Consider the following 10734-nt stretch of genomic DNA (forward strand, 5'->3'; position numbering starts at 1 on the left):
TATGAAGTGCAATCAAGACGTGGTCGGTTCATGGATTGTTTTGGATTTGATTCGCCATGCACACATTCCTGTTTGACTACACTAGATGATTGTATGGGTTGTAGTGGACACAAAAATAATATTACTAGTAATAATAATGACAATAACTATTGAAGAGCACGTTTCTTATTTCCCATGTTTGTCTGTATCCCTATATACTCTTTGCTTATATTCTGTGTTATGAAACATTTAAACGGTGCTGCTACATTCATGAGATGCTCTACAAATACAGACTGATGTCATTTTCACATGGGGCTGGTGCAAATAAAGATTTTATGGATTATTATGGATTTTGGCAAAGTATGTCTTGGGGTTTATTGGTAAAGAGGTCAGTAAAGAGGGTGTGCTTATGTAACTGGTTATGAGGTTTTATTGAGAAATAATTTATCAACAGTTTTGGGACCACTGTTCCCTCTAAGCTGCGTGCGATACTTTTTTTTTTTTTGCGCATTTATCATCTATTGTTTTTGCCATTTTCGAATTTTTTTTAACTTGAGTCTCGACTCGATCATTTTTCTGATCAGGAGGTTGGACTTTAGCCTTTGTGCTGGAGGGTTGAACCCTCAGTTCCAAGACTTTCAAAGCCTCCAGACCTCCCGAGTCCTCAGGACCTGAGCTTTCACACAGTCTGAGGGCTGAAATTTTCTAAGTCCCACAGTAGTTCTCTGTTAGATTGAACTTCCAGACAGTCCAAGGACTGATATCTTCTAAGTTCCTGAGTACTTCTCTGTTAGTTTGAACCTTCACACAGTCTGAGGACTGAAATTTTCTAAGTCCCACAGTAGTTCTCTGTTAGATTGAACTTCCAGACAGTCCAAGGACTGATATCTTCTAAGTTCCTGAGTACTTCTCTGTTAGTTTGAACCTTCACACAGTCTGAGGACTGAAATCTTAAAAGTTCTTGAGTAGTTCTCTGTTAGTTTGAACCTTCAGACAGTCTGTTAATGTTTCGATTAAATCTTTAAGGTTTTTCTTTTTAAATGTTTTACCACCTTTTAATGTTTAATTTTCTTTTTAAATCCTTCATTGTAATTCCTATTTGAACTTTTATTGTCTTTAAGATATAATTTTCTAATTAAACATTTAAATGTTTGTCTTTTATTGGATAGGTGTAGTGAGAGACAGAGATGAAACAGGGGAGAAGAGTCAGGGGAAGACTTGCAGTAAAGGGCCACTAGCGGGACTCGAACCCAGGATCAGGGACCAGCCCCTGTAGATGAGTCACCCGCTTAACCCGTTGAGCTATACGGGTACCCATGTTTTGTCTTTTTAAGGGTTTAGTAATCTGATTAAATGTTTTGCATTTTTAAAAATGTTTAACATTCTTCTTGTTGAATTGTATTTTTTAAATGTTTAATGATGGAAAATACTTCATCTGTAATTTCTAATATTTGTATTTTAAAAATTTTGTTTAATTTCATAATGACATGTATTGTATCATGTTGAATGATCTCATTCAATATTTTGTCTGTTTAATAGAGTTAAACATTAAATTACATTAAATTATATTAAACAGACAAAATATTGAATGAGATCATTCAACATGATACAATACATGTCATTATGAAATTAAACAAAATTTTTAAAATACAAATATTAGAAATTACAGATGAAGTATTTTCCATCATTAAACATTTAAAAAATACAATTCAACAAGAAGAATGTTAAACATTTTTAAAAATGCAAAACATTTAATCAGATTACTAAACCCTTAAAAAGACAAAACATTTAATTAAAAAATTAAATGTTTAATTAGAAAATTACATCATAAAGACAATAAAACTTCAAATAGGAATTAAATAGAAAATACAATGAAGCATTTAAAAAGAAAACTAAACATTAAAAGGTGGTATATGTACATATAATTTAATTGTATTTAATGTTTAACTCTATTAAACAGACAAAATATTGAATTAGATAATTCAACAACATACAATGTATGTCATTATGAAATTAAACAAAATTTTTAAAATACAAATATTAGAAATTACAGATGAAGTATTTTCCATCATTAAACATTTAAAAAATACAATTCAACAAGAAGAATGTTAAACATTTTTAAAAATGCAAAACATTTAATCAGATTACTAAACCCTTAAAAAGACAAAACATTTAATTAAAAAATTAAATGTTTAATTAGAAAATTACATCATAAAGACAATAAAACTTCAAATAGGAATTAAATAGAAAATACAATGAAGCATTTAAAAAGAAAACTAAACATTAAAAGGTGGTATATGTACATATAATTTAATGTAATTTAATGTTTAACTCTATTAAACAGACAAAATATTGAATGAGATCATTCAACATGATACAATACATGTCATTATGAAATTAAACAAAATTTTTAAAATACAAATATTAGAAATTACAGATGAAGTATTTTCCATCATTAAACATTTAAAAAATACAATTCAACAAGAAGAATGTTAAACATTTTTAAAAATGCAAAACATTTAATCAGATTACTAAACCCTTAAAAAGACAAAACATTTAATTAAAAAATTAAATGTTTAATTAGAAAATTACATCATAAAGACAATAAAACTTCAAATAGGAATTAAATAGAAAATACAATGAAGCATTTAAAAAGAAAACTAAACATTAAAAGGTGGTATATGTACATATAATTTAATTGTATTTAATGTTTAACTCTATTAAACAGACAAAATATTGAATTAGATAATTCAACAACATACAATGTATGTCATTATGAAATTAAACAAAATTTTTAAAATACAAATATTAGAAATTACAGATGAAGTATTTTCCATCATTAAACATTTAAAAAATACAATTCAACAAGAAGAATGTTAAACATTTTTAAAAATGCAAAACATTTAATCAGATTACTAAACCCTTAAAAAGACAAAACATTTAATTAAAAAATTAAATGTTTAATTAGAAAATTACATCATAAAGACAATAAAACTTCAAATAGGAATTAAATAGAAAATACAATGAAGCATTTAAAAAGAAAACTAAACATTAAAAGGTGGTATATGTACATATAATTTAATGTAATTTAATGTTTAACTCTATTAAACAGACAAAATATTGAATGAGATCATTCAACATGATACAATACATGTCATTATGAAATTAAACAAAATTTTTAAAATACAAATATTAGAAATTACAGATGAAGTATTTTCCATCATTAAACATTTAAAAAATACAATTCAACAAGAAGAATGTTAAACATTTTTAAAAATGCAAAACATTTAATCAGATTACTAAACCCTTAAAAAGACAAAACATTTAATTAAAAAATTAAATGTTTAATTAGAAAATTACATCATAAAGACAATAAAACTTCAAATAGGAATTAAATAGAAAATACAATGAAGCATTTAAAAAGAAAACTAAACATTAAAAGGTGGTATATGTACATATAATTTAATTGTATTTAATGTTTAACTCTATTAAACAGACAAAATATTGAATTAGATAATTCAACAACATACAATGTATGTCATTATGAAATTAAACAAAATTTTTAAAATACAAATATTAGAAATTACAGATGAAGTATTTTCCATCATTAAACATTTAAAAATACAATTCAACAAGAAGAATGTTAAACATTTTTAAAAATGCAAAACATTTAATCAGATTACTAAACCCTTAAAAAGACAAAACATTTAATTAAAAAATTAAATGTTAATTAGAAAATTACATCATAAAGACAATAAAACTTCAAATAGGAATTAAATAGAAAATACAATGAAGCATTTAAAAAGAAAACTAAACATTAAAAGGTGGTATATGTACATATAATTTAATTGTATTTAATGTTTAACTCTATTAAACAGACAAAATATTGAATTAGATAATTCAACAACATACAATGTATGTCATTATGAAATTAAACAAAATTTTAAAAATACAAATATTAAAAATTACAGATAAAATATTTTCCATAATTAAACATTTAAAAAAATAAAATTAAAACAAGAATATTAAACATTTAAAAAATGCAAAACATTTAATTAGATTATTAAACCGTTAAAAAGACAAAACATTTAATTAAAAAATTAAATGTTTAATTAGAAAATTACATCTTAAATTTCTTAAATCTTTTAACAATAAAATTTTTTTAAGTTTTATTGTATTTTTTTTTGTTTGATTTAATTGGCTTTTGTTATGTAGTTTATTTCTTTAATCTTCTTTTTCTGTCAAGATTTTAAACCCCAACCTTAAAAATGAAATAAACCCTTAAATCACAATGAAAATACTTCTGTTGTCACAATCATGAGTTAGTCAATTATTCAGTTTATCAGTTCAACTTTATTTGTTTAGCACCTTTTACACAGATGACAAAACTAAACAAGCAAAGAGAAAAAACTATGATTAAAGCTCAAAAAACATTAAAAAAAAAAAAAAAAAAAAAAAAAAAAACATTTAACATGGTAATAAAATCTGTTGTGTCCAGGGGATGGAGGGAGTTTATTGAAGTCTTCTTGGGCTCACATGGGAAATCATTTAAAATATAAACTTGATATTCAGGCTAAGGAAAACTGCAGAGGCGACAGAAGAACCAACAACATCTCCTGTTTTCTCCTTTAATGAGTCGATTCCTTCTTGTGCTTTCAGACCAAAGAACTACAGACTCTTCACACCTGCTCAAACTCTTGGTACAGGACCTCACCACACAGGTAAAGAAGGTTTCCATCTCATTTCCTACTCTGAAGCTCACCTTCTCCTGCTCAAACTGCTGACAAATGTTTCTGCTGCTCTAAAGTCTGGTCTCCAGAACTTCCTAAAAACTCTCAAAGTCTCTTCTGCTGCAGGTTGCTATGTAGAACTGTTCCAGAAAACCTCACTAAACCACATGGAGGAGCCTCAAGATAGTCGTCCAAATGAAACCTTACAAAAACCAAACTAGCACAACCCAAACGCTAAAGTCTCCTGCAGCCTACCAGAGAACCTCTGAGAACAGAGAATCAGGACAGGAACTCTTACCTTCTGGACAACCAACCTTGGTTCTCAAACAAGAATACAGAATGTGTCTGACCAAAAACCTCTAAAGACTCACTACAGCCAAGATAAAGACACAACTCAGCTGCAGCAAATCCACTAATCACTGCACACATTAGCACCATGTGCTAACTGTGGCTAAAGAACCACATTTACCAAGACAACTATCCAGTACAAAGCTCTAAAACACACCAAGAAACACATTAAAGCCTATTTTACTGCTGGAAGCTGCAAGCCAACGCCTAAAAAACAACCTAAAGCAACGGAGCCAAACCCAGTTCACTGGTGAAGAGAAGCAGAGGAAATGTTTGTCTGCAGCTAAAAGCAGGAAGACACTGAGCTGCTCAGGGTGTTCCTGATAACACCAAGCAGCCACCTGGACAGCCAATAGGAACACAGCTTACTGAAGGTCCAGAAGGCGGGGGTTAGTGAAGGAAATTTAGTTTAAAGTTGAAGCAGAAAGTTAACAAAGAAAGTTGAAAACCACCTTCTGATACCTGAAATCACTGAGTTTTCACACAAAAAACACCTGAACATGTCAAACTGGGTTCCATAGTAGAACCATCATTGTAAAAACATCATAGTATGGTGTGTTGCTCAACAAAACATTACGACCCGGCCTGTCAGGGGACAAACATGTAAGAAACATGAGAACAGAGAGAAGCCCAACCAGTAGGTCACAGTTTATCATCCCCCAGGTCATCTCCTGAAGTCCATATGGTGAGAGACATCAGTATCTGGTTGTTAATTTACCAAGGGATGCTTTATAATCATAGCTGATGTGGTCTGTACTCTACAGTATTTTAGTGACTCAATAAATTGCCTAAGTTGTTTTTTTTTTTTAAATACTTTTTATTTTTTAATTAAACATTTTAACAGGCCTATTGTAATCAATAAAATGGCCTTTGCCTATCTTAAGAAAAAATTCACTCAGAACTCTGATATGTTAACAGTACTAAATAAATCAATAAATACATGCATACACACAAAAATAAGTTAATAACATTAACTGTGTTAAGATAAATTCAGATTTTTAAAAAAAGTTGTTTATGTTTTTGCAGAATCCAGTATTGCTCACTGGTTGGTCATTACATTTTGTTAGTTTGATTTCACTGTTTAAAATGATGCCACCTCTTTTCAGACAGAACCTGTGATAATAAAACAATACAAAATTTTTAGTTCCGTGTTAATAAAGCACTTAAAGCTTTAAGTATGGCTAAATGCTTTTTTCAAATTAAATATATCACTCCTTAGGTGGTAGTGGCCCCAAGTTCAGTAAAGTTGGAAAGATATTCACAGATTCGGACTTCCAGCATCAATAACTCATTAGATATAGGTTGTCAAAACATAAACGGTGCCTCTTTTCCCATTGTTGCAAGGCAGACAATGTGCTACAAGCCCAGTTTTATCAAAAGTAGCTGTCTTTCAAGCTACAGGAATAACATTGGGTGTCTATGGAAAGTGAACAGGGTCCGTCTGCAATTTGAAGAACCGCTGCAACAGTAAAGAGAGACAATATTCAATAACTTTCACTCTTATACATTGTAGTGTCACTAAAATCACTGCAGCCTTCAACTGGCTCCTGTTGACAAAGTGTTTTAACAGAAATGTAAATGCTGTAATTTTGATTCTTTTAATGAACCATGTAACTTGAATGGATGCGATGCTGGTTGTGACCACAGTGCACACGTCTGATGTTGCTCACAGTGGTCCCAAGGGACGCTCAGGGAGTTTGTGTGTTTGCTCAGACTCATGAAAAATTAGAGGGAACATTGTTTGGGACTCAAGCAGTTCCTTCTTTTACTCCACATCTCCCCAGCCTAAGAAAAAGAAAAACCTGTTCACACAGCACAGATGAGGCTGAGGTACACAGGAAATGTTTGGCTCCATTGTACAAGTTTGGGTAAACAGTTTTGTGGGTTGCCCAGTAAGCCGTGGGTTCTGCCGTTCTTTCTACAATTGCATTCGCTGTGGCGCTTTGCATTTTGCCAGGCTCTACTTGCATCTTCGATCTAATAGGCTCCACAGTTGAACCTGAAAATATTGAAGATCATCATCATCATCACCAGAAATGTCAGTCATTCCCTATTCAGAAGAGAAAAAGAATACCCGTGGAAGGTGCCTGCTGGTGGTGGAGGACGAGGCTGTGGTGGTGTTGTGAGGTTAGATGACCTGCAGCTTGGTATTCTTTATGTTAATTGTTGTGCATTCTGTTGGTACAACCTTAATAATGACCTCAAAGTGTAAACTCTTTCCAAGTTTTCTACTTTATAATACAGTGCAATATTGAAAATCAAAGACTGGCAGCTTTTCTTCTGCTAGAATATTAGAAAAATGTTAATGATTCATTCCTCCATTAGTTTCAGTCAATAACCTGACAGCAGAAGCCTTCATCTGTTTTGTTTGATCAAACTAATTACTTTGTTACTGCAGTATATCGGCTGATATTTACTGTTACCAGACTGGAAACTCCGCAAATTAAAAAGAGGCATCACTGCTCATAATCAGAGTAAGAAGATAATTGGACACCCAGAGTCAAGACTGTTTAAATAGAAATTTGTATTTACATAAATTTCAACATCAACAGAAAAAAATCTGTAATATAATCCTGTAAAATGACAGCTTATCTTACCTCCAAACAAAGAAAAAAACAGAAACAAACCAAATGATCTCTTGCCTCTTTTGCACTTCATTCAAACTCTACAAAGTTCCTTTTTCCTGAAGTAACAAAATCTGGACATAAAATGAAGTTGTTTTCCTGAAAAATAGATGAGATATTGATATGTCTTTAAGTGGATTTCATTCCATTGGTATTCCTCCATCACAGCGAGACATGCTTTCTTTTGCGAGCGTAAAAAAACGTTCTGCTGTGGGGTTGAGAGTTTCCAGTCCTCTTCGCACTGCGCCGATAGCTTCCCACTGTGGAACAAACTATCACATGTCGATAACCATCCTACGCTTTTACAGATGTACACGTGTACCCATTTACCATCAGAATAATATAACACATATCATAAAAAATGTACACCAGAAACCTCAGAAACTATACAGATGTGGAAAAATATCTTTGGATTGCGCATGTTGAAAAGGTAGATTCAGCGAGTTGATAACAGTCAAAAGAACATGATGAGAATGGAGATACACTTGACAGAGCCGGCGGGAGAACACTGCGAGAACCAGGCTTCTTGGTGAACTGAGGGATCTGTACAGTGCAGCCTTCACTGTACTGCAGACAAACCCCACGCAGCTCACCTCACGCCGAACCCCACGAAACCTTTTCATTTATGTGGTCAGCGTCTCCATGTCCTGACAGAATAAACGTTCCCCAACGTCCAATAAAACGTCTGATGCCGTCACACCGAACACATCAGATGCTCATCACAAGTAAAAAGTGCCTTGCTAAAACATGAAATACATAATTTTTTGGAAAATTAAAACGCATTCAGAAAATGACAAACAAGGGGAATGGACACCCAGACGCGCCTGCAATATTTGCAAAAAGCATAAGAAATAGTTAATCAACCAAATCAGTATTGACCTATGGGACACAAAAATACAACCAGGTCTCATACTTTGTGCAAGAATGGGCCTTTAAAAAGCACGTTTGATATATTTTGTAGAATATTTACAATTCATATTCACAGAGGACATGAGACATCTAATACTGCAGTACCATTTGCTTGCTTATAACAGGGATTATGATGCTCAGTTATAGTCTAAAGCATAGAGGCGAGAGTTATTGCTCCGATCTGCATAACATAGTAAACTGTGTGCTTATAGCTTCCACTGACTTTTAAGAATGAGGCGCATCCAAAGGATAAGAATAGAAAAAAAAAAAAGAAAAGAAACCCATTGTTGTGAAGGCATTGAATCTCTAGTAAGGCTGTAATGATGAAGAAATATTGCATCAATCTTTTTCCGCACAGAAGCCTCCAGGTAAAGTGCAGCCACAGCCAGTTGTACCGTAGTCCTGTTCTGCATCCTGGCTGTGACGCTGAATACTGCCCGACAGCTTCAGGTCAGTCACCTGAACACAGAAAAACACACACACACACAGCTATTTTATGTTTGTGTGTGTGTGTGTGTTTGTGCAAGGTGTAAAACCTAGCACGAATTAGTCCTCCACATTCTCCAGGGTGAACAGTGTGTTGTGCTGAGTCTTCTGTGTCACATTTTATGCTGGGCAATTCCTACAGTGTGGGTGTATGTGTGTTTGTGTATCCAGTTCGATCTGCCACAGCTGAAAGGGTCCAGATTTCGTAGTCCGCCACAGATCCTCAGCAATACTTCTGCAGATATGGAAAAAAAAAAGATATGTAAGCCTTAGTAGAAGTTCTCAAAACAGAATCTGTCATAAAATGTGAAATATTGTTCATCAGGTGTTCAAAACACCAGTTAAACCTCATTAAAGTCAACTGAATTCCTTTGGACTGGCTACCTGATCAGGTCCCATTGGTATTCTTCCCATTCCCATAGGGTTCATGCCCATTTGGCCCTGCATCTGTCCTTGCATTTGGGCCATCTGTCCTGCACCGGCCCCACTGACCGGCCCTGGTCCACCCATGGAGTTGTTCATCATCATAGGTCCAAAATGGCCCTGGCTGCCCTGCTGGGGGAACTGTTGCTGGGGTATGAGCTGGAAAAGCACAAACATTTTAGAAACCTCACACAGGGATAAGCCTCTATGAGCGTGGTGCTAAAATGTATTTAAAACTGCAAACCTACACTTGAATAACTCAACAATAATGCTTTTCTCCACAAAGCGTGATGCTACGTACTTGTTTCGTGGCATGCCACCCTGCGGCCAGCCTTTCATCTCTCCAGACGGGTACATGTGCCCTCCCTGTGGGTTTCCCTGCATCCCTGGCACCATGGTGTTCTGTGGAGGACCTCCCATTCGTCCTGGAATCATATTTCCCGGTGGACTGCTACCTGGAGCCATGAATGATGAGTCCCCCTGCTGGTTCATCCCTGCAAGTACAACAACAGCAATGAGAGAACAGTCACGAGTGTGACACTTGAACATCCATGAGGAAATGATACAGGTGGCTCCGTGTCCTGCAACTCACCATAGTTACCTCCATAGTTGAAACCCTGCTGTCCAGGCTGGTTCATGGGGGGCCTCCCATGGGGCTGTCCATGCCTCCTGGTGCTGTGACATTAGGAGGAGGACTGAAGCCTCCTGCTGCCCCCTGACCCTGACCCCCTGTTGCTGCATCAGCATCATCATGCGCTGCCTCCTCATCTGCATGGTCATTCTCCCTGTTGCGCTGAGCCATCATCTGAACATTTGGGAAACCAGGCTGCAGATGAACATCACACTTTATGTTAATTAGGTAAATGAAGATTGGGGTGCCTTTTTATAAAAGTGGCAAGTGAATGCACCTTAAATCATGTATTAAGTGCTGACTACATACCTGACCACTCATGCCTGCAGGCTGCATGCCGGTTGCATGCCTGGACGCATGGCAGGGTTTCCCCCAGGGGCATTTTCCATCTTAATGCCTTGTCGTGTCTGGTTCATAAACTGTCACATGAGAAAAGATAATGACAGGTCTTCATGTCATGTTCATAAATAAAACACCCAAGAAGACACACTCATGAGAAACAATTTGGCCTGCTGTATTTTTGATATTGCAACATGGAAGTGCACTTTCAGCGTGAATATTATCTGTGCGTGTCAGTGTGATCACCTGCTGTCCTGTAGTCTCT

Source organism: Amphiprion ocellaris, chromosome 3, assembly GCF_022539595.1.
Source record: "Amphiprion ocellaris isolate individual 3 ecotype Okinawa chromosome 3, ASM2253959v1, whole genome shotgun sequence".
Taxonomy (NCBI): Eukaryota; Metazoa; Chordata; class Actinopteri; family Pomacentridae; genus Amphiprion; species Amphiprion ocellaris.